The sequence below is a fragment of the Malaclemys terrapin genome, chromosome 1, assembly GCF_027887155.1.
Source record: "Malaclemys terrapin pileata isolate rMalTer1 chromosome 1, rMalTer1.hap1, whole genome shotgun sequence".
Taxonomy (NCBI): Eukaryota; Metazoa; Chordata; order Testudines; family Emydidae; genus Malaclemys; species Malaclemys terrapin.
The window spans coordinates 263,263,182-263,289,579 of record NC_071505.1 but is presented as its reverse complement, the minus strand read 5'-3'; the positions used below and the strand labels follow the sequence as shown (position 1 = coordinate 263,289,579).

The window sequence follows — 26,398 nt, the reverse complement described above, 5'->3', positions numbered from 1 at the left end:
GTAGGTGCACAAGGCATCCCTTATTTCCCTTGCTCTCCTGGACCCAGTCCCAACAATGACAGATGCACTTTCTGGTGGCCTGTATTGGGACTGCAAACCAGCAGTGTTTTGAGCCCACTCAATATGAGAACTCTCACAATTAGCCTCACAGACATTGTACAGGACACAGCATACCATACAGCACTGGCCACACTGGCTTCCAAATGAGTTGGCAGATAGTGCCATCTTGTCTTCAGCCAATCAAATGTGCACTCCACAACCACTCAGTGTGTAATTAAATCTTCTGCCAGATGCTCTGAGATCTGAGTACAGTTTCATGAGCCACAGCAGTAGAGAATAGATAGGGACCCATAAAACAACAGCGGGTACAGACACCCTGATAGCCATACCATGTAGCGGTAATACAATCCCTGTTTGTCCACCCATGTAAATATCACATCTTCTCAGCACTCTGCCATCATGCATCTTGCCAGTACATCCCATGTTGGTGTTTATGAATCTGTCTGTGGTTGACCAATGCCTGCAGAACAATGGACAAGTGCTTTTTGCAACTGACGTATTCATCTCCTCCTTGAGGCAGGCCAAAACGTGGACATGTGAGTGCCATCAGTAGCCCCAGTGCAGTTTCTCTCAAAGCCAACTATTATTTCAGGTACATTGGCTGTGTCCATTACCTGTGGATAGACTACAGAATTCATCGTCTCACGAACCTCCACCACTACAGTACTGAGAGTGGACTTGCCAACACCAAACTGGTTTGTGAAAGACCTGTAATAGTCAGAGGGGTAGCCAGCTTCCAGATAGCAACAGCAACCTACTTTGGCACTGGTATAGAACCATAGAAATGGAGAGCAGGACGGGACCTTAAGAAGTCTTCAAGTCCAGCCACCTGTGCGGTGGCAGGTCCAAGTAAACCTAAACCATCCCCGACAAGTGTTTGTCTAAATAGGTTTTTTAAAACTTCCAATGATGGGGATTCCACAACCTCCCTTGGAGTTCTAGTCCAGCGCGTCACTACCCTTATAGTTAGAAAGTTTTCCTAATATCTAAACTAAATCTCCCTTGTTGCAGATTAAGCCCATTACTTCTTGTGCTACCTTCAGTGGACATAGAGAACAATTAATCATAGCACTCTTTATAGCAGCCCTTAACATGTTTGGAGATTGTTATCAGGTCTCCCCTCAGTTTTCGTTTCTCATGACTAAACATCCCAGTTTGTTTGTTTTTTAACTTTCCCCAGAGGGCAGGTTTTCTAAACCTTTTATCATTTTTGTTGCTCTCCTCTAGACTCTCTCCAATTTGTCCTAAAGTGTGGTGTCCAGAACTGGCTGGGCCTCACATGTGCCAAGTAGAGTGGGATAATTACCTCTCATCTTTAACATACAACACTCCTATTAATACAACCCAGAATGATATCAGTGTTTTTCACATCTGCATCACACTGTTGACTCATTCAGTTGCTGATCCACTATCACCCTCAGATCCTTTTCAGCAGTAATACCACCTAGCCAGTTATCCCCTATTTTGTAGCTGTATGTTTGATTTTTCCTTTCAGAGTGAAGTATTTTGCACTTGTCTTTACTGAATTTCATCTTGTTGAATTCAGACCAATTCTCCAATTTGTCAGGGTCATTTTTAATTCTAACCCTATCCTCCAAAGTGCTTGCAACTCCTCCCATCTTGGTGTCATCTGCAAATGTTATAAGCATGCTCTCCACTCCATTATCCAAGTCATAAATGAAAATAGTGAACAATATCAGACCCAGGACTGACCCCTGGCAGGACTCCACTAGATAGCCCACCCCCTCCAATTAGACAGCAAACTGCTGATAACTACTCTGAGTATGGCCTTTCAACCAGTTGTGCACCCACTTGATAGTAATTTCATCTAGACCACATTTCCCTAATTTGTTCATGAGAATGTCATGTGAGATAGTCGAAAGCCTTACTAAAATCAAGATATATCACATCTACAGCTTCCCCTTATCCACTAGGCCAGTAACCCTGTCAAAGAAGAAAATTAGGTTGCTTTGGCATGATTCGTTCTTATATGTTCTCCCTCTTTTGCGTGTCCTGGGGCCAGAGGATCAGATGGAGAGGGGCAAATTCCTCACAGAGCTCCATGAAGGTCTGCTTCCTCATGCGGAAGTTCTGGACCATTGCCGCTCATCCCAGGTCTCCACGACAACGTATTCCCACCATGTTGTTCTAGTTATTTTGCACCAGAAGTGGCAGTCTGCCACGGGGAATCCATAGCAAAGGCAGCTAGAGTTGTGCGTAGGCTGTCATGAATATACTTCCCCTCTGAGACTCACTGCTGTCTTCCAAGAGCCAAAAACCGCTGCTGAAATGTCAGCCACTGTCTTGTAGAAAAATTTACCCTTCCTCAAACAGTTCAGTCACAAGCATGAGCAGCTTCATGCCAAGGCCCCAGATGGAGCATGAAGAGCCTAAATTTGTTAGTGGACTAAAACCAGTTTCCACGCAGAGGCTCAACAAGTTCTCCTCCAACACCACTGTAAAACAATTCCTAGAGTGGCTCCAGCCGGAATCCTATCCCCAAACCCGTGTAACTGCAGAACCTGCATGGCCTTGATACACAGGTAAGGATAGTGTGAGTCTGACAGTACAGACATTCGGAGCTGTGGTTGGCAAGCATATGTCTGCAAGCACATGAGCCAGGACACGGGTATACACTGCAGTGTTGACATATCCTTTAAGATGTATGCTGTTCCTCCTGGTCACTTTAGGATTGATTATGCCCAATATCAAGCTGCCTGCTTGACTTGATGGTGGTGTTGCCACTTCAAAGAGCTGCTACTGTGGACACACTCTGTGCAGGGAGCAGAAGCCTTTGAAAGTGATGTGGGTTCACTTCACAGTCAGAGTAATGAGCATTACATTAGGTTTTTGTTTGTTGTTGTTGTTGTTTTTTTTTAAAATGCTGGCTACCCAGATTCTGCAGCACAGACACAGCACTTTCAGAGGCTTCCCACTGCCTGCACAGAATGGAGCCACCATGGCAATAAAGTGTTCTGTAAAGAAGTTAAGGCCACAGAACAGTCTGGGTTCAGAAAGTGCCAAGTAGCAGCAGAGGGACTTAAAAGACACAGAAAGAACTGGAAAAATTAAATGTGATCTGAAATGCTTTTTAATTTGAAGTGACATACAGTCCTGGGAGACAGTAGCACACATTGCTTCTAGAACAAAACTCCATGCGTGCTCAGTGCATCCATTAGAAAAGCAGTACTGCAGCACAGCCAATCCACACAAAACCACCTTCTTACTCTCTTGCATGCACATTTCCTGCCCTTCCATATAAAGACCTCTTGAGTCTGCCCAATAGTCCCGTGGCTGTTACCACACTAGTTGATACTGCAGTTCTGTACCCTGCTAATCCAGCAAAGAACTTGTTTTCTATTTTATTTGAGGAAATGGGGTGTGGATGTCACCCCAACCTAACCCACAGACACACAAATTAGAGGGCACAGCATGGAGGTCTTGCCCTGATGACTGGAGACTGGCGGATGTCCCCAACCTCATTCATGGGAAGAGGGCTAGGGGCAAGTAGGATGGCCAGGGCTGCCCAGAGGATTCAAGGGGCCCGGGGCAAAGAAATTTCAGGGGCCCCTTCCATAAAAAAAAGTTGCAATACTATAGAATACTATATTCTCGTGGGGGCCCCGTGGGGCCCGGGGCAAATTGCCCCACTTGCCCCCCCACCCCCGGGCAGCCCTGAGGCTAGCAGAATAGAAACAATAGGATCACCATCCTCACAGCCCTTACTGAGCACTGTGCTAGCTAGCAATGAGTGCTGCTGTCAAAGAAATCCCAGGATAATTCTTTCAACCTTTCACATAAATAAAATACAAACTAGTGTTGAAGTCCTAAATCATTAACAGAACACATGTGTACACTTAAGTTACAAAAGGGGGCAGGGCCTGATGGTCAGAGAATCCAGAAATGCAGAGTTACAGCTGTTTGTTTACAAACTGTGGCATTTAGTGTTAAATATTTACATATTTGTTATAAACAGCTAATAATAATGCTGTAAATTATTTAAGTTGTATGACAATCACAAAGCATTAAAAACTAAGCTTGTGTGTCCCACTGACTCTTCACAGACCAGATCTGCCATATCGTCACCACTTCAGCATCAGGAGAGCTCTCTAGTAGAGATCTGCTGAAAACTTTAAACCAGAAAACAAATAAAATGAACTCCACTCTGGAAAGCAAATTCTGATAATAAAGTGGAAGCCATCAGGAAGCCATCACTTAAGTTCTCGACAGCTGACAAACTGCAAAGTCCAGAAAACTGCATATGACAAGTACCAAAAAAAAAAAAAAGGACACAAAATGACAGACTCAGAAAATTAAAGACACTTGTGAAAAATAGACTGTGGACCCCACGGAATATACAATAACTCATGAAGCAAGTAACTGAAAATCTCAAAACCCCCAGAATCCTATAGGGAAATATTTTGCACACCTAGGAAGAAACACTGGAGAAAATAAAATCCATTCTTTGCTGGGTCTAGATATTGACGATGATCTTCTATACTGTCTGTTAATAGTAGTAATCAGAATCTACAAAAAATAAAAATAAGTTTGCTACCCAAAGTTCTGTAATTGCCATTCTCACTGAATCCTGAAAGATGGAGAGAAGCCTAGCTGCATCCTGTAAAACTTTTAAAACACAGTGAACACTTTAATTTTTTCCTGATACAGATCTTGTAACAGAAATACTGACTACAGTATAGACGGTTTTATTAACATATAGACCTCTGCATCTATCTTGTCTCCATTTATGAGCAATGTAATATATAACAAGCCTTTTCTCTTTCAGGATGTGTCTTCCACACAGATATGTCTAAAAATTATTGATGAAAAAAGGAAATGAACACAGAATCTAACGAGGAACCATCCGTCCCTATATCCTACTCTGCTTTCTATGTAGGAACTATACTGTCATAACTTTTCTGTCTTCTTTCCTATTTGACATAAACACATCTTCCTTCCCCTCACCTATTTACACATTACTCATTCAAACAGTGGACAGACTATTCCCTTACTTCCTACTTCATTACTGAGTGCTGTTATTTTTTTGGATGCTTCACTTATTGTTCTAGGATGTAGGTAAGTAAAGACTGAGATGTACTTCTGTAAGTATTACCTAATTTGAATTTTGCAGTGTCATTCATATCTACTTTCCTGGTACAGAAGAAATAGTAGAAAGTAGAGAGTATATCTTAAGTTAATTGCCAGCTTTATATTTCAAAATAATAATAATAAAAAGAGATACATTTAAAAACAAAAATATCTGATTGTTTTCCTTGTACCTCTAGGACTGGAGCTCAACTGTTTTTCTCCTCTAACAGTTGATGATATCACAAACATACTAGGCCCTGTGTACTCTGTGAAAAGCTGGATTCAAATGTGCAGGAAGCACACCTGATTTCTGCACAGCACTACGCTACTGCTGAAGCATATATACTATATGTATCCTAAAACTAAGTTCCTTACAAATTAATAATTTGATTTTCAATCAAAACAAACACTGCATAAGCTCATACAAAAGTAGATATCCATCAGTAAATACAACTTTACATTACTGAAAAAACTTGACTAAACTTGGTTTCACCATAGCCATGGTATATAAAAAAGTGACTACATACTATTTCTAAGGGCCAGATTTTGCCATCCTTACCCATACCAAGTCATAAGTTACTCCACAAGTAGTCCCACTAAAATCCATGGGGCTACTCATGGAGAAATTTTTACTACTAAACACGAGTAAGGTTATTAGAATCTAGCCCCAAATAAATTTAATATCAAGTATTTACATGTTCATTACAAATAATTTCAATTTTTTTTCTCCCAGCTATATCATAAGACTAAAAGCCCACCTGAAAGTATAACAGGTCTGTTTTGTGTGGGAAGAATCTAAAAGGGAAGGTTCATACATGTATCCTTAAGGAGAATTGTTTGTTTTTTAAACACACACAAAAACAAACTCTGTATGTGAAGAAAAATCCTGTTCATGAATCTTAAATTATATTTTGTAGTTTAGAAGAGATGGAACTATTTATTTAATTTTTCACAAATAGTTTTCCTCTAGGTTGCTTGATGCATACTCCATGAAGGTAGACAGAAATACTACATTTAAAATTTAGGTAGCAATTGGAAACATTGTTGACATAATACCAATCTGTGACATTAGCAGAAGTCTTAATGACTCTCTATCCTTTTATATTTAATAATAGATTTGTTAAAATTATTTAAAGAAACACATTATTACATTAACTCAGATGAGTTAAGCATTTAACAGTTACAAGTTTGGAACATAACAATCCAAAATTAGCGTCAACTGCTTCATCCAACATTTAGTTGGGTATTTTCAGACATGAACCAACTCCTGCCCATCAAAAAAAAAAAAAAAAAGAAAAAAGTATAAGTGGACCATGAAGAATTGGGAGATGACATCAGAAGTTTCGAGCTAGTGTCCTGTACTTCTCCTTGAAGGTATAAACGGTACGTCTATAAGAATCTATATAATGTTGCCCTTTAAAAATAGTTTACCTTGTTACTAGTGCAATTATTCAAAACCTCTTCTGAAAATTACACTATTGCTAATGTTTATAGGCAGTAAGAATGTTTTTAAATTCGTTTTCTTCTTTAAACACATTGATATTTACTGTTCATCAACTCAATCTTAATTATTTCACATCTGTGGGTAACAGTGCTTTGAGTAGTAATGCTTAGATAATATGATAATAGGCATTAGAGAAAAAATAAGAGAAATTCTCACTGCTTTACCTGAAGTCATTACAATTATTTTTTTGCTTGTTCTTTTAAAATTATACTACATCTTGTATACACAGGAAATTCTGCAGTACTGCAATGTTTTTGAAGACAGGGTTAATTCCTGTTGCTATCTATGGGTTTGACCATGGGAGGTACTGAGTAACATCAGCACCCACTGAAGTCAATGGAAGTGGAAGAAGCTTCGCACCTCACAGGATTAGACCCTATATTTGCATACCTCTCTTGCAATGTTCTGGTGAAATTTACTATAAACTCTTGCTTTCATGGTCTAACAATACAGTACAAACTCCCCATTCCATGTAAAATTTAATAGACTTTTGTCCCAAATACCTCCTTTCCTTCTCATTGCCAAGACCATTTAACATAAATCTTCTCCATTGCTTCCTCCTGCTAGTTTTCAGGAAGAAAGTTGATATTGTGCAGCATAGTGAAAGCACTGCTTTAAAAGCCAGTCTGCTCATTAAATTATTCTGCTGGCTGTGTGTTCTCATTAAAAATGTATAAAGATCAGATAATTGCAGTAAGTATTATTAACCTTGATTTTCCTGTTTTAGATTAAGGTTCTACTTTTAAACCTAAAACAAAGACCTGGAAATGGCAGGTAAATGTTCAGCTAAACGACAATATCTAAAACTCTTTAGAAGCTTGCCTTAAGAACACAGGGAATCACTGTGTATTGAAAAAATACTTACAGTATTATACAAGTCATAGTGGAATGACAATCATGTTTTTAGTTCAGACCTTATACTGGCAATGACTTAGAACAGACATGTTCCAATTCCAACTGAATCTTCAAACATATCTACCGTAAACTTTATTGATTTTTAGCTTAACCAATTGCCTTTATTAAACCAAGCAACCACTATCAGATGAAAACCCAGTGAAGAATCCAATTCGGCTAACAGTATTTTTTTGAAACATACCAATACATTTCCTTTTTTTAATGGTGTTATTTTGAATGAAATATACATATACTTGTGTTCTATTTCTCAAGAGAACAATTTACATTTTAAAAATTAATTCACTCATACAAGATCATATAAAATTCACATTTCACCTCCAAGGACTACATATGCCCGGAGAAACCTTGTTTCCTTGACTCCCAAGCAACACATATGGTATGCAGCATACTGCAGCAAACTCTTTAAACATTCAATAAAAGACAATGATCCTCTTACCTTGTTTAGCTCTGTCTATTCGACACATTTACAATGTGAACGGAAACGTATGATATGATCAAATGACCACATCTTTTCCATTGCATCATTATGATAAGTAGTTTTCATGTAAAATAATTATCACCCTATTTTTTTGTACTCTGAAAGCCTTATGCCTTATCTGGGGATTTTCTCTCAGATGATGAAGCAAAGACACAGCCTGAACTCTGTTGCTGAAAGACTGCAGCCCTTCCTTCTAACAAATCCCTCCCAGCATATGGTACCCAATCACACACAAGTTCGTCAGTTCTACTGGTCTTAAACTGGTTGTAATAGGATGATTGACAAGGCAACACAGCACTTCTAAAGTGTAAAAACAATGCATCCATACTGATGTACAAGAAATTTCCCTCTCATAGGAAAGCAGTGTTACCAAGGAGATAAAGTGACACCTATATGAAACAAACCACCACTACCATACTTGCAGTCAACATTTGCTATGGTATGGTTTTAAAAAGCTTATGTTAACACGAAAATGTATTGTAGAAAATAAACAGAATTGTAGAAGTGAAGCATTGCTTCATCTGTTTTGTTACTGAGATTTATTCATGCACTGTATTCCAAATAATTTAGCCTTCAAGTTTTTTAAAAAAATACAACCAAAAAACATCTATGCTGAAACATAAATATGTTTACATCTCAATACTGCATAACATTATTGTTTAGTGTCTGTGATATCTATGTGGTTTCTTTCACAAGAGATCAGACTTTTGTGTACAGTTATGGAACACTTACAATAAAAATGCAATCAATAATATATTATCATTTTAATATACTTGGCAGGCATAGGGTCAGGATCAGCAGTACCCAAACTACATTCAGTTTGATTAGAATGCACATGCTGTCCATTTGCAGTGAGGTTGAAGCATGTCATTTCTGAAGACTCTTAGCAATCGTCAAGTCAAAATTTTAACACTTTGACTGCTGGACCTTCTACATTAGAGGTGGGCAAACTACAGCCCGCAGGCGACATCTGCCCCGTGGGACCCTCCTGCCCAGCCCCTGAGCTCCTGCCCTGGTAGGCTAGCCCCTCCCCTGCTGATCCCCCTCCCCACAGCCTCCGCTCCCTGAGCCACCGGGGCAACACTCTGGGCGGCGGGGCTGCGAGCTCTTGTTGACCCGGTGCTCTGTGCTGCGCAATGGCATGGCTGGCTCCAGCCACGCGGCACGGCTGCCTGTCCTGGTGCTCTGGGCGGCACGGCTGTAGTGCCACTGGTGCTACAGGCAGCGAGATAAGGGGGCAGGGAGCAGGGGGGCGTTGGATAGAGGGCAGGGGAGTTCGGGGTGGGGGTCAGGGGGTGGGGGTGTGGATAGGGGTCGGGGCGGTCAGAGAGGGAAACATGGGGGTTGAATGGTGGCAGGGGTCTCAGGGGGGCAGTCAGGAATGAGAGGAGCGGTTGGATGGGGCAGCGGGGGGCAGTCAGTGGCAAGGGAACTGGGGGCTGTCAGGGGACAAGGAGGGGTGGATAGGGCAGGAGTCCGGGGGGGGCCGTCAGGGGGCAAGAAGCAGCGGGGGGTCGGATGGGGGCCGCGGCCAGGTCATGCCAGGCTGTTTGGGGAGGCATAGCCTCCCCTAACCGGCCCTCCATACAATTTCGGAAACCCGATGTGGCCCTCAGGTCAAAAAGTTTGCGTGCATGAAGCAATAGAGATGCTAAATCATGTACCAGCTTCCTCACTTTGAAACACAAATGCTGCTAGAATGCCATTATGTTCTACTGCAACAGAATACCTCAGCAAAATGGGACAGTGAATGAAGGGTTATGTTTTTAAAAAAAGGAACATGAACTTTCAATTAAATTAAAAGCTAAACATGTAAAAATATAAGAAATCTACAGTAGCGCTGCGCTGTAAACAAATGTGTCTCCTTTTTAGAAAAATACATTAACCCAAATATATTTAAAACTGTATAAAAAAAGCTTAAATATATGAATAGACAAGGCAAAAACAAAGCTCTCATTCATTTAAAAGTTGTAACCCAAGGCCCCTTTGTTTATTATTGACTGTTTTGCATATCTGAAATGAAGCATTTCCAAAACCCATTCTTCTTCTACTTTTTTCAGGCCTGGTCACCTCTCCTCTTAATTACTGCACTCTCCTCCTCTCTGGCCTCCATAAAATGCAAATTGCCCTATTCTTGCCCCTCATAGATGCTGTGACTATGTTCTTTACCCACCAATCTGACCACAACTCCACCCCTTCTTCCCTTTGTCTCCCTACTCTGGCTTCCCCTCCACCAGTGCAGCAAGTTCAAGCTTCTTATCCCAGCCTTCTGGCATCTCTCTGCTCTGTTTCCTACCAGTCCACCCTGGTCTCTTTTCTGAAACAGCCCCTACATTCAGTCAATGACGAAAGCTTTGAAGTCCTGTTTATTCTCTTTCCCCATATGCATCTCCCCATGTTCTTTCACAATAACCCCTGCAACTAGCACGTCCTTCCCAAACTGGTTCACAGGCCATATATTCTCTCCACATCCAGGTACCTCCTTGAGACCCACCTCCGCAACCAGTTGAATCCAACAAGTTTGTGAAGTTACTGGAGATAGCCTATGTTATAGATGGAGCTAGCAGCACTGCCTATTACATGACCATGTTTTCAGATTCTTGTAACAGTGCCAAACTTTAACAAGTTGAGCTGAAATTCTCCATCCTGAGCATCTGCCTCAGGCTGTAGTGGGTTGTTTTGTCCCCCCACCCCCACCCCGTTTGTTTGATTTCATTTGTTTGTTTTTTGAAATGTTTCGGCCAAAATGGGTCAGCCATTTCTAAGAACAAATTTAGGGGAAAACATGTTTTGCCATGTTAAAAAAATCCTTACGCCATTTTGTTGAGAAGGTCTAGCATCCCTATACTTTGGACAAGGACATTTGGCGGGCAACTGACCTTTGTACCATGGATGTATCTTTTGCTGTTGCAAAGAACACCTGCCCAAATTTGCATGCTACATCTTCTGTATGTGACTGTACTGCACACGTGCCATCTCCATAGCTCAATTCAGCATGTTCCAGTCTGGGGATACAGGCGCTCAGAACTTTCCCTGCAATTGCTGTTCAGGGCTAGGGTGAAGAGACTCTCCCTTCTGTACTCTCATTGACTCTCTTGCTGGCACCTAGGCAATGTGAAGGAAGAAGGTGCCTGTGAATACCGAGGGAACAAGAGCCAAAGCAGATATGGTGGAATGAAGGAGTCAAGTGGGTCAAGCAGCCATGGGCGGGGTGGGGGAGAGGGAGCCTGAGGACTGGGGAATGAAAGATGGAGGGGAAGAACTGAGATCCTGAGTGTGTGGTGTGGTGGCGGGGGGGAGGGCAGGGCAGTACAGAGCTGCCTGGGCAAAGAGATTGCAACAAGGACCCAGGGAAGGGGCAAAGGGCTGGGATTTAGACAGACCCAGAAGGGAGGTGGGAACTGCAACTGGCTAGGCAATAAGACAGGGAGTAGGTGGGAAGAGACTGTGTCAAGAAGCCTGAGGAGCGGAAACTGGGACTGGGTTACAAAGGAGAATACACCTGGGATAAGGACTGGGGTGGGGAAGAACAAGTGAAAAACAAACTTGTGTTCTGAAGTTTCACTTAATAACTGAAAATATTATAATGTTGATAAGAACACTTATATTTTTAAAATATGGGATTAAATTCTTAGCTGATGTAAATCGGTATAGTTCCACTATCAATTTATACCAGGTTGGGATCTGGCCCCATATTTCTGAAATATAGATTGCGTCCATTTACTTCAGCTGAAAATCTTGCTCATGATTATTAAACTGTGAGTGTTCCTTTAAGTATGGAACTGCATATTCAACATAACTGACTAAAACTTAGTCATTGTATTTGTGCACTCTCTTTATCTTCCAAGCTGTTCGACAACTCTCTGGTTTGCTACAAAATTAATTGTAAAAGGAGAATTTTTGCAGGACAACTAATTTCTCACTGAAGAAGTTAATGTAAGATAGATAATACACAACAAACCCTTTAAAATAACAAATGTAGGGTCTATTAATAGATTTATACAAGAGCTGTGATTTGGAAAACAATTCTCATTTTCTTTGAGACAACTGAAAATGCTGTTTACAATTCAATAAACCATCAGTCTGAAAATTAATCCTTAAGAGTTATTAAAATTGAGAGCAAACATGAATTATATTTCTTTACTCATTTCAGAAAAGACCCTTCCAACCACAGTCCTGTTTTCTTTAGTGCTATGCCATCTAGTTAAATGCAAAACAAAAATTCTTAGCTAGCTTCAGCTGTTGCACATTTTATGACTCACAATGAATCACACAGAAGTACAAATACTATTTAAGACAGCCATGTAAACAGTAAATCAGTGAGCCAGGGCTTGACAAATGCATTTACCAATGGTGAGTAGAAAAGTTCCCTCATTAGCTGGCACATTATCCCAATGTTTGTATAGTACCCTGCACAATGAGGAACAATCTGGTTGAGGACTCTGAGTGCTACTCTAACACAAATAATGCATAACCAAAACTTTCTTAAAAATAACAAAAAAAAACCCATGTTTGTAGCCTGTAAGGTTGAGAAGAAAACCTTTCAAATGTGTACTGAACGTAAATCAATCATTGTAGCACTGTCTACAGAGGGGGTTTAGTCCATGCTAATTTGAGTTTGTGATGATTGAAAATGCTTGCATCCACACAATGCAAACCTTTAAAGTGCACTAACTTCCTACTCAGTGCAAATTCTGGAGTCTTCTTTCAAACTATACTAAATTTGATGTGAATTGAAAAGTAAATCTGCACTAACTCATGTGCACATTATTCTTCTTCCTCACTACTTTGGCAGTACTCCAACGGCTATCCTACACTGCTTTTGTGGGTGTCCGTGACTGACTTGATTATATGTGTAGCCTCCACTACTCCAGAGTCAAGTTGACCAGATGTATAAAAACTGGCATGGGACCAGAATTGGCCCATTTGCTCCAGGATTCAAATATGTCAGCATAACAGCATTATAGTGATATTACTCCAGCAGTCTTACAATATGCCTCGAGCAGTCTCTTGGAGCCATGGTGAGATCCTTAATCTCCTCGCTATCTGAGAACAAGAAACTGTGCAGGCAACTCTTGTGACCAACCACCACAATAAGAAACGTTTTGTGGGGATCTCAAAGCTGATGCCTGAGAAGGGTCACAGCTAGAATGCCTACCAGTGCCGTATAAAGAGTGAACGCTCGAAAAACCATAAGGGATAACAAAAAGCCTAGTGGCGTGCGTGTAACTAGTCTATGCTATAGGCAATTGGGCAGGAGTTTTTGCTGGAACACCACAACAGAACCCTGGGCCCTTGTGAACAGTGGTATTCCACCACTTCCACCACCTAGGACACTAGGGCCCTTGCAGATGACGAGTGGGACAGTGAAGAGATCTTCCCGAACAGCCAAGCTCTCTTCGGAACTCACAGCCGCCCAATTCCCAGACCCAAATCCAGCCCAGGACACAGGAGGAAGATCCTATTGAGGGGACCTATCTTCAATTTATTATTATGCTATAGTGCTGTTAACTTCAGTGCCAGGTGCCTCGTGGCCGCTGCCATTATTGATAGATGTGAGCTAGAAACCTTCCCAAATCTCCATCCCCTCCCTCCCTCACCCAACGCTATTCGCCTTCATACTGCCCCAACCCCTCCCGCAACACAATTTCAAAATGGCGGCTGGACCAGCCAGGCAATCAGCTTTTATCTTGTGCTGAAGCCCTGTTGTCCGTTATCTGTTTTCAAACCCATCCACTCCCATCTATTAATTTCTTTCTCCCTCCCCACATCGTTCCTTCCTGGCAAATGCTGCATCACGTCCCCCCACTCCTAACTCCATTCACATGCTCAAAACTTGCAAGGTGCAGGCTCAGACAGCCTCTACTTCCCCTCCCCTGCCTTCCCACAGAACATTCCATAATGATACTATTTAGTTGTGTGAAATTAAAATGTTTATTGAGACAGCTGTTACAGGAAAAAAAGTTTAGTTAGTATTCACAGCTTACATGAGGTATACTAGGTGTGGGCATTCAGGCTACTGCTCCCTGCTCAGGTACAAACAACCTGTTACAGGGATTTGTACAGGAAAAGACATTTAGGTTAGGAGTAGCATAGCCAGGCAGCTCTTAATGGCTTTTCATCAGGTTACATATTTCATGGGGGGGGGGAGGAGGAAGGAGAAAGACCTGGGAGCAGTAAAGGTTTCAAATAATCAGTGCAGAACCCAGGCTATTTTCTCTGAACTTTCTGAATGTCTGCAGGGGACATTAAACAGAATATAAGACTGAGAAATTGCTCGACTTTAATACGGACATTCTGTGGGACAGCTGCACCACCCTTGGCATAGCTCACAACTCCTTCTGCTCCTGCAGCTTTATGGAGGGGTGGGGTGGGGGAGTCCATCTAGGTAACTTCACAGCATCTCTCACTGGTCTGCCCTTTTTACCTTTCTGAATAAGACCATTCTCTGCCTCTCTGTCATTGGGAATCAGGACAATCTAACGGGGATACAGAGGGGACTACTATCCTGCCCCCCATTAACCTCTCAGACCCCATATAATAACTGGAGACCCAAACCAGGAACATCTCAATCTTGCCCCCATTCACACGCCACTTACCGTCTGAGGTTTCCCCAAATCTGGGATGAGACTCAGGGAATGGAATTCAGAAACAGAGGACTAAAAAAATGCTATGATTACTTCTATGAAAATAGTTGTAATATGAACAATAACCACTTGCTTTTTTCTCTACTCCCCCGGGACCTCCAGCAGCAACACCCTCCAGGACAGGGCCTTTATCAACAGCTGTACAGCTGTCCAACCTGAAGGGGAAGAAATAGAAGTCTAAGAGTGAGATGTTTGGAGCCCTTCTTACAGGCTCAAAAAAAACCTAGAGAACTACAGAGAGCTGGATGGTGTTTTTTAAATCTGAGCGGGAGAAAGACTGGCAACTATCCAGAGACAGAAATTAAGCAGCTTGGGACAGCGCTGCTATAACCAGAAATATCATAGAGAAAGACAGGGGCATAAAAAAAGTAATTTCCAGAGGCAATGCACAGGCACAATGCTCTGCTGGAACACATGCTGCTATTAGGCCCTCAGTAAATGAAGTGCCCTCAATTAGGACTGAGCCATGTTCTGAAGCCCCTGGATAATACAGGGTATTGGGAACACCAGCAGTCGTTCCCTGCTGTAGCCCCACGGCTGTACTCCTGCAGAGGTCAGTCCCCTTCCCAGTACCATCACAGAGAAGTGTGAACATCAAAACATGGGAGCCCAGTACATTCAAGCCATACAATGCACTTGGCAACTTTGAGCCCCAACTCCAGAAAAACATGAACCAGCAAAAGTAAGACATTCACTCACCTGAGAACAGGAGCGTGCCTCCCACCCATTGTTGTGTGCTGCCCCCCTCCATCATTCTTTATTTGAATTTCAGACTTCTTCACATTAAAGCTGTGTTTCATGTTGATACAATCACGATGAGCAAATTTGTAACATTTTCCAAGTATTATTTTGGCTGTTATGTACCGGCATCACTTGTGCAATAAAAACATTAAAAAGTCACAAAGACTCTGCAGGGCATGAAACAAGAAACAAATGTTCGCAACTCATAGGTTTTTACAGAAGTACAAAAGCACAGACACAAGATACACAGTGCAACAACATGCTACTTCTGCGACCAATGAAAGCAACTCCAATGCTCACGATCCAACACTGCTCCCAGCACCAACCCCACAACCGGGATAAGTGCTGGACATACATTTCCACATTTGAGCCTGGGGCCTGAAAAAGAAAGAACAAGACACCCCTAACAGAATTGCCGTAGTGGTTTATGCTTTCTGGCAGAAGCCTTGATGGCTGCTCATACCACCAAACAAGTCTCTGCACTCCTCAGCCTCCCACCCACTGTTAAGACTCTCCCCCTTACTCTCACAAATACTATGCAAAAATACAACACAGAGATATAACCTTAGGGAAAACTTTGTTGTACCATAAATTTATGTCTAGCCATAAGACAGTACTGCCTTGCGTTCAGATGGCCAAATGCCCATTCCGCTGTCATTCTGCAACTATGCACACGATCATTACTGCCTTCTGTCTCCGTGGTCTGTAAATTACTTTATTAGCTACAAAAACAGAGGATAAACTGGTCTCCCCAGATAACCAGAGCAATCTCCACACCATTAATATGCATAGTGATCCTGGGAGCAAACTATCCATTATGCATTAAGGTAAACAAGCGTGAATTCCGAAAGATCCTAGCATCGTGGACCTTTGCCAACTACCCTACATTTAGGTTTGTAAACCTGCTGCAGTGGTCAGCCAGGCCTTGGAGCACCATGGAGAAATACCCCTGTCTGGTTATAAACTCCGAAGCCAAATGTGGGGGCAAATGATAGGCACACATGTGTCTCATCGATTACCCCAATACAATTTGGGAACTCCATCCATGAAAAGCAGTCAATCTCCTGTGCATCACCAAACTTCATAAACCAGTGAAACAGTACCTTCTGCATGGCAGCACACACCTGCATGACAATAGCCCCAGTCATCTATTTCTCCATGACAGCAATTCAAAAATGGTACTAGCCAACCCAAAAAGGCAGGAAGTATGAGACAGAGAGTGGATTTTTTGGAGTTTGACCCCAAATCTCAGAGTTTCATTGACCTCCATTACATTATCCCACAACACACAGTGAGAAAAAAAACCCAGAATGCACAGAGCTCAGTAGCAAAGTAAAGCATTTTGCGAATACCCTCTCGAAATGCCGCATGCTTAGTGCACACCAAGCCCCTGCTGTGTGTACACAATGATGCAAACTGAAAGAGAGTACAGCTTTCCTAGGTACGCCCTATTAGCATGCCTATATATTGTGCACCACCTACTGTCCGCCAACTCAGTACAAACTAAATCCCCCTATAGAGAAGCCCGTAATGTTGTCTTCCTGGGTCCTGTAAGGAACTCACACAGCCAGTGCAGGGTTTGTAATTGAATTGGTATAGCTCACCCCATATTGGGTGTTGCCCACAAGAGGCCATTCCATACCTGATATGTAAGAATTTATCTAGTGCCACTCAGTGTCTGCTCAACACAAAAGCTGCTCCTTACCCATTAGGTGCTGTGTTGTGTTCTCGGAATAAGCCTGATGCTGCCTCAGCTGAATATGAGCTTATTGTGAGTGTTACCCTGTTCCACGACAGGTTGACAGACGGACATCTGAAAACAATGCAAAGGTGTGAACTGTCTATATTCCGGATCCTCACCCTACTGAACAACAGAGTTGTATAGTGAGAGGTTCTTCCTGAAAACCACCTTCGCCTCAGCCCTCTGCTTCTATTCAAACCAGATACAGGAAGAAAAAAAACTGATGAATCCATCTAACAGGAGGATCTGCTGGCTCCCACCCCTAAAATCCCCTTAGCTGTACACCATACGATCCCTTTAGTTTTCAGAGCATGTGTATCTGCTGCATGGGCTCCCCGATTCCAGCTCCACATCTTGGGAAGCAAAAATTATGTTGATTCTACATGATGGCCCCCAAGGCTATGCAGAGAGAGCAGTATTTGCCTGCAATGGAGGTTATGAATTACCTTCATTTAAATAAACTAGGTGTTAATTTTGGAATGTCTCCAAGACATCGCTAAAAATAGCAGTGTAGACCTGAGCAGCACTGCCTGGGCATGTACAGAGCAGAGTAGGGGGTACACCCCAGGGTTCTGGCATCTAGGGCACTATTGGAGTAAGCTAGGGGTCGGCAATCTTTCAGAAGCGGTGTGCCGAGTCTTCATTTATTCACTCTAATTTAAGGTTTCGCGTGCCAGTAATACATTTTAACGTTTTTAGAAGGTCTCTTTCTATAAGTCTTATAACTAAACTATTGTTGTATGTAAAGTAAATAAGGTTTTTAAAATGTTTAAGATTTAAACATTCATTTAAAATTAAATTAAAATGCAGAGCCTCCCGGACCAGTGGCCAGGACCCGGGCAGTGTGAGTGCCACTGAAAATCAGCTTGCGTGCCGCCTTTGGCATGCATGCCATAGGTTGCCTACCCCTGGACTAAGCAGTGCCTCATCATCTATGCTGCTATTTATATCTGTGCTGGCTGGGTTTGCAGCATTGGTATTCTACACTCTGTCATAAGTGCAGACCTACCAATAGATAAGAGATGACTCTGCAAAAACAACAGGAATGTTTTGCACCAAAGAAGTAAAGTAAAAGCTACAAAGACCAAGGAAGTAGAGTCAATATAACATGTCAGCAGTACAAGCAGCAGACCTGGGATAGCTACATCTGTGATGACAGTATGGCCCATATAGTTTATACTAAGGCTATGTCTACACTAGAGACCTTACAATGGGATAACTTTATCAGTGCAGCTGTCCTGCTGTAAGGTCTCTCATGTAGCCACTCTATGCCGACGGAGAAGAACTCTCCCATCAACGTAATTAAACCACTCCCCAACGAGCGGTAGTAGCTATGTCCTGCTGACATAGCACTGTGCACACTACCACATATGCCAGTGAAATTTATGTCGCTGAGGGGGGGTGTTTTTTCCATAAGTGGTAGTGTAGATGTGGCCTAAGATTTAATTCCACCGCTACCAAAACGTATATTATGAAAAATTGTATCTTAGAGTCAAAATTCATGTAATACTTCATTCACTACCTGTTAGGATTACAAAAGAGAGATTTACCCCCTCAACGGAGTTCTCCAAATGGATGGGCTCTATTTCCTAACCCTTTCCTTCCCTACATTAAGTTTTCTACCTCCTCTATATTTTCTGCTTCTTCCACTCGCCCTAAAAATAAATTTAATTAATTAAATAGAATTCCTCATCAATGGCCGGGGCCACTAATTTGGATATCCCCTTCTAACAACCTGATAGCTACCTCTGAGAAAAAAGCACTTTGATAGTTATAAGATACAGGACTTTCACAGGTCATACCCTGGACCTGATCTTCAGTGTAGATGTCAATACTGAGAACACTAAATCCCACCCCCTCCATTGGACACTGTCAGACCATCACCTCATTACGGCCCCCTCCCTAAGACTACCCCAGGAACTAAGGACCATCACAAACCTCACCAGCTTCTGCTCCAAGTGTAAGGTGCATTTCTCTAAAACAAATAATAAAAACATGTACATGTTGCTGTGTATTTTTTTAAATACCTACCGAAACAAGACACTCCACTGCACACACTTCTCCCCTAAGAAGAGGATGAGAGAAGAAACATATGATGGATGTTAGTCATGTTGTTTAATGCATTACTGGAAGGCATTCAGATACTATGGTGATGAGTGATATACAAGAACATATATAGAATAGTAAAGTTGAGATGCAACAGACACCATTGTCAAGAACATTCTGACAATACTGCTTTTATATCATCTCAGCAGACAGAGTCACAAGGTTATTAAGAGTGCCTACCAGAGAAAATCTCTCAAGAAAAGGTCATTAGCTCAACTTGAAAACAAATATTAAGTGTTGCTAGTGAGAAGAGCAACACCAAGAAGCTAATCAAGACACTAACTATTGTAACCCAATGAATCGGGCTGAAAGTGAAGCCTATACAGGAAGTCTAACTTGTTTAGAATGCAACCACCCACCTCCTTAGCTGAAAGCTCTAAAGAACATATCACACTGATGCTGTGCACTCTTCAACTCCTAGTACCAATCTGTCTTAATGTTTAAGACAGTCAACGTGCTGGGACCAGTCTACATGAGAAGTCACCTATCTACTGAGCTGCACTCCTCTGGGACAATCCTGCTGCCAAAGGTGAAGCTCTTGAAAGACACAAATAAGGCATGCTGGGTCAGGAACACTCAACCATGGAAAATCTACTGAAGTGAATAAGGCAGAGTCTAAGCATGACAGTTTTCAGAGTACACTACAAGACTCAACATTTTGCAAAAGCTTTTCTGCAATAAGGAAAGATGAAGGATTACATATGCACATACACCAAACCCCCATAGCAAACAAAAAACTGCTAAAGTTGGGAGAGACAAAATTCACAGCTTTATCTTGATCACATATATATGGTGCTTAGATGTTTCTAGGGTGCCCTTCACAATATCTAACATCAACAGATCAGAATCAGACCTCTATGACTTACCACTGGAAGCATGTAAAAATTACACACACATCTAAGTGGTTTCACTAAGATACTACATGACGCTCTTGTGAAAAAGGTATTATAAAAGTAGCTAATAAGAAAAGTGCGAAAGTTTTATTTTTATATACTCTAGAAAAAAATACACACAAGCACAATTTAAACTGATATCAGGGGGATGGGGAGAGTAGGCGCAGCTGGGGGTCTACCAGTGTTGAAAAAACAGCTTCCACGTTATTTTCATCTCTGCTATTGACTACTGCATTCACATCTTCTCTGAGCACTTCAGCATCAAAAAGCTATCAACAAACTGGAAACAATTCAGAGAAGAGTAGTAAAAATGATTATGGTGTTGTAGGAATCATTTAAAGAAAGATTTAAGTGGGGTTCTACTCTGATAAGATACTTTACAGATTTAATACCTATGTGCAAGGCTCTGAGTTTTTCTAGGCAGGTTAGTTTGGACCCAAATTCTGCTGCAAGGTCTCTTGATTCTGAAACACTCTAGTAGTGTCCCAACAGGCACTGACAGACTTTCCTCAGCAAGCAGAGAGGTTGGCTTAGAAGCAGTTAATATACACAATCAAGGTATTAATGAATGAGGCCATGGTGGCAGTTAATGAGAGAACATGTCTAACCTAAAATAAAATCAGACTGTACATGTGATGCTGGCAGACCACATGCCAACTTATGCCAAGGTCCTCTCCACTGAACACGACAAATACGTTGTTGGAACCAAAGTGGCTCATCTGTGTCTTGGTATAATTCTAATACCTATTTTAACTATAAGGGTATGTCTACACTACAGGATTAATCCGAATTTACATAATTCGAATTTTGGAAACAGATTGTATAAAGTCGAATGTATGCGGCCACACTAAGCACATTAATTCGGTGGTGTGCATCCATGTACCGGGGCTAGCGTCGATTTCTGGAGCACTGCACTGTGGGTAGCTATCCCATAGTTCCCGCAGTCTCCTCCACCCACTGGAATTCTGGGTTGAGATCCCAATGCCTGATGGGGCCAAAAACACTGTCATGGGTGGTTCTGGGTATATCCTCCCCCCTCTCCAGGGAAGCAACGGCAGACAACCATTTCGCGCCTTTTTCCTGGGTGAATAGTGCAGACGCCATACCACAGCAAGCATGGAGCCCGCTCAGCTCAAGACAGCAGTCATGAACATTGTAAACACCTCACACGTTATCGTGCAGTTTATGCTGAACCAGAACCTGCAAAACCAGGCGGTGAGGAGTAGGCTCCGGCAGCGAGAGTGATGAGGATATGGACATGGAATTCTATCAAACCGCGGGACCCAGTGCTTTGGAGATCATGCTGTTAATGGGGCAGGTTATAGCCGTGGAACGCCGATTCTGGGCCCGGGAAACAAGCACAGACTGGTGGGACCACATAGTGTTGCAGGTGTGGGATGATTCCCAGTGGCTGCGAAACTTTTGCATGCGTAAGGGCACTTTCATGGAACTTTGTGACTTGCTTTCCCCTGCCCTGAAGCGCCAGATTACCAAGATGAGAGCAGCCCTCACAGTTGAGAAGCGAGTGGCGATAGCCCTGTGGAAGCTTGCAACGCCAGACAGCTACCGGTCAGTCGGGAATCAATTTGGAGTGGACAAATCTACTGTGGGGGCTGCTGTGATGCAAGTAGCCAAAGCAATCACTGAGGTGCTGCTACGAAAGGTAGTGACTCTGGGAAATGTGCAGGTCATAGTGGATGGCTTTGCTGCAATGGATTCCCTAACTGTGGTGGGGCGATAGATGGAACCCATATCCCTATCTTGGCACCGGAGCACCAGGGTACCCAGTACATAAACTGCAAGTGGTACTTTTCAATGGTGCTGCAAGCACTTGTGGATCACAAGGGACGTTTCACCAACATCAACGTCGGCTGGCCGGGAAGTGTTCATGACGCTCGCGTCTTCAGGAACACTAATCTATTTAAATGGCTGCAGCAAGGGACTTACTTCCCGGACCAGAAAATGACCGTTGGGGATGTTGAAATGCCAATAGTTATTCTTGGGGACCCAGCCTACCCCTTAATGCCATGGCTGATGAAGCCATACACAGGCAGCCTGGACAGGAGTCAGGAGCTGTTCAACTACAGGCTGAGCAAGTGCAGAATGGTGGTAGAATGTGCATTTGGCTGTTTAAAAGGTCTCTGGCGATCGTTATTGACTCGCTCAGATCTCAGCCAAACCAATATCCCCATTGATATTTCTGCTTGCTGTGTGCTCCACAATCTCTGTGAAAGTAAGGGGGAGACCTTTATGGCAGGGTGGGAGGCTGAGGCAAATCGCCTGGTTGCTGATTACGCGCAGCCAGACACCAGGGCAATTAGAAGATCACACCAGGAAGCGCTGTGCATCAGAGAAGCTTTGAAAACCAGTTTCATGACTGGCCAGGCTAATGTGAAATTTCTGTTTGTTTCTCCTTCATGAAAACCCACACACTTTATTGACTCATTCTGTATAAGGGACCCACCCTCCCCCTTCCCCCAGCTTGCTTTCAAAGGAAATAAAGTCACTATCGTTTAAAAATCATGTATTCTTTATTAATTGATTATAAACATAGAGAGAGAACCGACAAGGTAATCTGGGTGAGGTTTGGGAGGAGGATAGGAGGGAAGTAAAAGCCACTGAAAAAATTCAATATAATGACAGCCTTTTGGTTGGGCTGTCCACTGGGGTGGAGTGGGAGGGTGCACGGAGCCTCCCCCCCCCCCCCCCCCCGTGTTCTTACACGTCTGGGTGAGGAGGCTATGGAACATGGTGAGGGGGGAGGGAGGTTATACAGCGGCTGCAGCGGCAGTCTGTTATCCTGCTGCCGTTCCTGAAGCTCCACCAGATGCCGGAGCACATCCGTTTGCTCACGCAACAGCCCCAGCGTTGCAGCCTGCCACCTCTCATCTCGAGCGTCCCTCATGACCTCACGTTCACTGGCATCTTTCTTAAATTTAGATACCGTGTCCTTCCACTCATTCAAATAAGCTCTTTCATTGCAGGTGCATTCCATTATTTCCGTGAACATCTCGTCTCACGTCCTCTTCCTCCGCCGCCTTATCTGAGATAGCCTTCGGGACGGAGGAGGGAGGCTTGAAAAATTTGCAGCTGCTGGAGGGAGGGTTGAAAAAAAGGAGAGAAGTTTTTTAAATGATACATTTTACAGAACAATGCTTATACTCTTTCATAGTGAACAACACTATTCACATTACATAGCACTTGATTCCAGTACAAGGTCGCATTTTCCATCTTAATATTGAGTGCCTGTGGCTTTGGTGTTAGAGATCACAGACGCAGGTCTGGGCAACAGAATTGAGCTTGCATGCGGTCATGGTAAGCCACTGTCTTTCGGCTTCTGCGCCCTCCTTTCCCACATACCAAGCAAAGCCCGTTGACTGCTGCGGTTTTCCTGTTAACCTTCAGCAGCAGCAAACAAACTAACCCCCCACATCCAGTTCTCTGGAATGATCGCTTTAGCCCTCCCCCCACCGCATGGCTGGTATCAGGGAAGATCCCTGCTAGCCAAACGCGAAAAGCTCAGGGCCAATCCCCCCCCGCGCTTGGCTAACTGCAGGGAAGGATTTCTTTTCAGCCACAGGCAAACAGCCCAGTAGGAACGGCCACCTCTGTCCCCTTAATTAAATTCCCATATTTCAACCAGGTTACCATGAGCGATATCACTCTCCTGAGGATTACACAGCGAGATAAAGAACGGATGTTGCTTGAATGCCAGCAAACACCGGGACCATACGCTGCCAGGCTTTGTCATGCAATGATACCAGATTACTTGCTGCAAGCATGGCGTGGTCAAGTGTCCTACCATGGAGGACGGAATAAGGCTCCACTGCCCAGAAACCTTGTGGCAAGGCTTTTGGAGTACCTCCAGGAGAGCTTCATGGAGATGTCCCTGGAGGATTTCCGCTCCATCCCCAGACACGTTAACGGACTTTTCCAGTAGCTGTACTGGCTGCGAATGCATCCCAAGTCCTCAGGGCAAAGTAATCATTAAAAAACGCTTGCTTTAAAAGCAAGTTTTATATTTTAAAAGGTAAACTCACCTGAGGTCCCTTCCATGGGGTCATGGTCTTGGATATTGGCTTGGGAGGGTACTTCAGTCAGGCTGAGAAAAAGATCCTGGCTGTTGGGGAAAACGGAGTGCTGGGTGCTCTCCACAAGCTCGTCCTCCTCCTCCTCCTCCTCCTCTTCCCCGTCCGCAGAATCCTCAGGTGTAGCTGATGAGATTATCCCCACCTCGGAATCCACGGTCAGAGGTGGGGTAGTGGTGGCGGCCCCCCCTAGAATTGCATGCAGCTTGGCATAGAAGCGGCATGTCCGCGGCTCTGACCCGGAGCGACCATTTGCCTCCTTTGTTTTTTGATAGGCTTGTCTTAGCTCCTTGACTTTCACGCGGCACTGATCTGAGTCCCTATTGTGGTCTCTCTCCATCATGCCCTTGGAGATTTTTTCAAAAGTTTTGGCATTTTGTCTTTTCTAACGAAGTTCTGCTAGCACTGAATCCTTTCCCCATATAGCGATCAGATCCAGTATCTCCCGTACGGTCCATGCTGGTGCTCTTTTTCGATTATCGGCCTGCATGGTTACCTGTGCTGATGAGCTGAGCTATCTGTGGTCACCTGTGCTCTCCACGCTGGGCAAACAGAAAATGAAATTCAAATGTTCGCGGGGCTTTTCCTGTCTACCTGGCCAGTGCATCCGAGTTCAGATTGCTGTCCAGAGCGGTCACAATGGTGCACTGTGGGATAGCTCCCGGAGGCCAATATCATCGAATTGCGGCCACACTAACCCTAATTCGAAATGACAATATCGATTTTGGCGCTACTCCGCTCGTCGGGGTGGAGTACAGAAATCGATTTAAAGAGCCCTTTATTTCGAAATAAATGGCTTCGTTGTGTGGACGGGTGCAGGGTTAATTCGATTTAACGCTGCTAAATCCGAATTAAAGTCATAGTGTAGACTAGGCCTAAGAATGCATTTAATGCTTAGGAATTTATGGAATGCTTGTAAATTGCTGCATGTATTAATCTCACTTCTAACATCTGTATCCCATATTATAAGGTAATATTTGAGTGTTTGCATTGTGACCCCCAGTAACTATAAATCACCAGACAGGAAAGAAACATTAACTACTGTGAAATGCTGATCTCCAACAGAAGGTGTCATGTGCTTCCCCACAAGGATGGGACATTGACACCAGATGTACTAGAGTGGAACATTAAAGAGGACAAAAGACTTTGTTATTTACTACCCCCCTCCAGTGAAGAGGAGTCTTAGGGCTTGGCAAATTACAGCAGAATAAAGGAGCCCCGGGCACACTAGCTCACTACCCATCCACACTGGCAAGGCACGTAGACTCCGCGGCTGCAGCGCTGCTGGTACTCCACCTCGGCGAGTGGAATAATGTTTGCTGCACCCCTGCTGGAGCACTGCAGCACCAGTGTGGACAAGGTGTTGCATTACTGCGCTCTGATCAGTCTCCGGAAACATCCCATAATCCCCTTGACTTAAGTGGCCACTCTTCTCATTGTTTTGAACACACTGTAGGAATGCGGATATGCCATCTGAAAGCTCCGTTTCTGACAGACGGCTGCTTATCTGCTCCGAGACAGATAAGTGTGCTCCGAGAGAGATTAGCGTGGAATGCTGTGTGTGAAAGAGGCGGGGGGGGGAGGGGTCTCCTGCTGTCTGAAGTTACAAGACAGCATGCTGACATGCTCTCAGCCCCCCAAAAACCCACTCTCTCTCCCCCCCACATACACACAACATACTCCCTGTCACACTCCACACCACCCCCACTTGAAAAGCACATTGCAGTCACTTGCATGCTGGGATAGCTGCCCATAATGCACCGCTCCCAATGCCACTGCAAGTGCCGCAAATGTGGCCACGCAACTGCGCAAGCAGCTATCAGTGTGGACAGACTGCAGCACTTTCCCTACTGCGCTCTCCGAAAGTGGGTTTAATTCACAGCGCTCTACATCTGCAAGTGTAGCCATGGCCTTAGAAATGAATTCCTCCCAACAGCTGAGTTTGCAGCACTAAGCAGAGAGGGGGCAAGGAGGCCATGGTGGATAAAAATCAATTATTTAAAAAAAAATAGATTTCTTTTATTTCAATCAGATTTTTTTGATAAAATGCTTTTTGAGGAAAAAACCTATCTAAAGATAGTTTTAATTAAGATACATTATATCTTAAATATATCTCATCATGGAATAGGGATTATAA

The 26,398-nt window shown here is 43.4% G+C and overlaps 1 protein-coding gene across 11 annotated transcripts in view; it reads right to left on the bottom strand.

Moving 5' to 3' along the window:
• Nucleotides 1–26,398, bottom strand: part of MBNL2 (muscleblind like splicing regulator 2) — a 158,712-nt gene that overhangs the window by 126,399 nt on the left and 5,915 nt on the right. Inside the window, exon 2 of one of the 11 annotated variants that reach the window (XM_054012294.1) lies at nucleotides 19,206–19,239. The exons of 8 other annotated variants lie outside the window; for them this stretch is intronic. The gene's annotated coding sequence lies outside the window, so the exon portion shown is untranslated. Of the gene's footprint in view, nucleotides 1–8,003; nucleotides 8,175–17,138; nucleotides 17,199–19,205; nucleotides 19,240–26,398 lie in introns of those variants that run through there. 2 more of the 11 variants (XM_054012302.1, XM_054012311.1) reach the window with 2 other exon arrangements.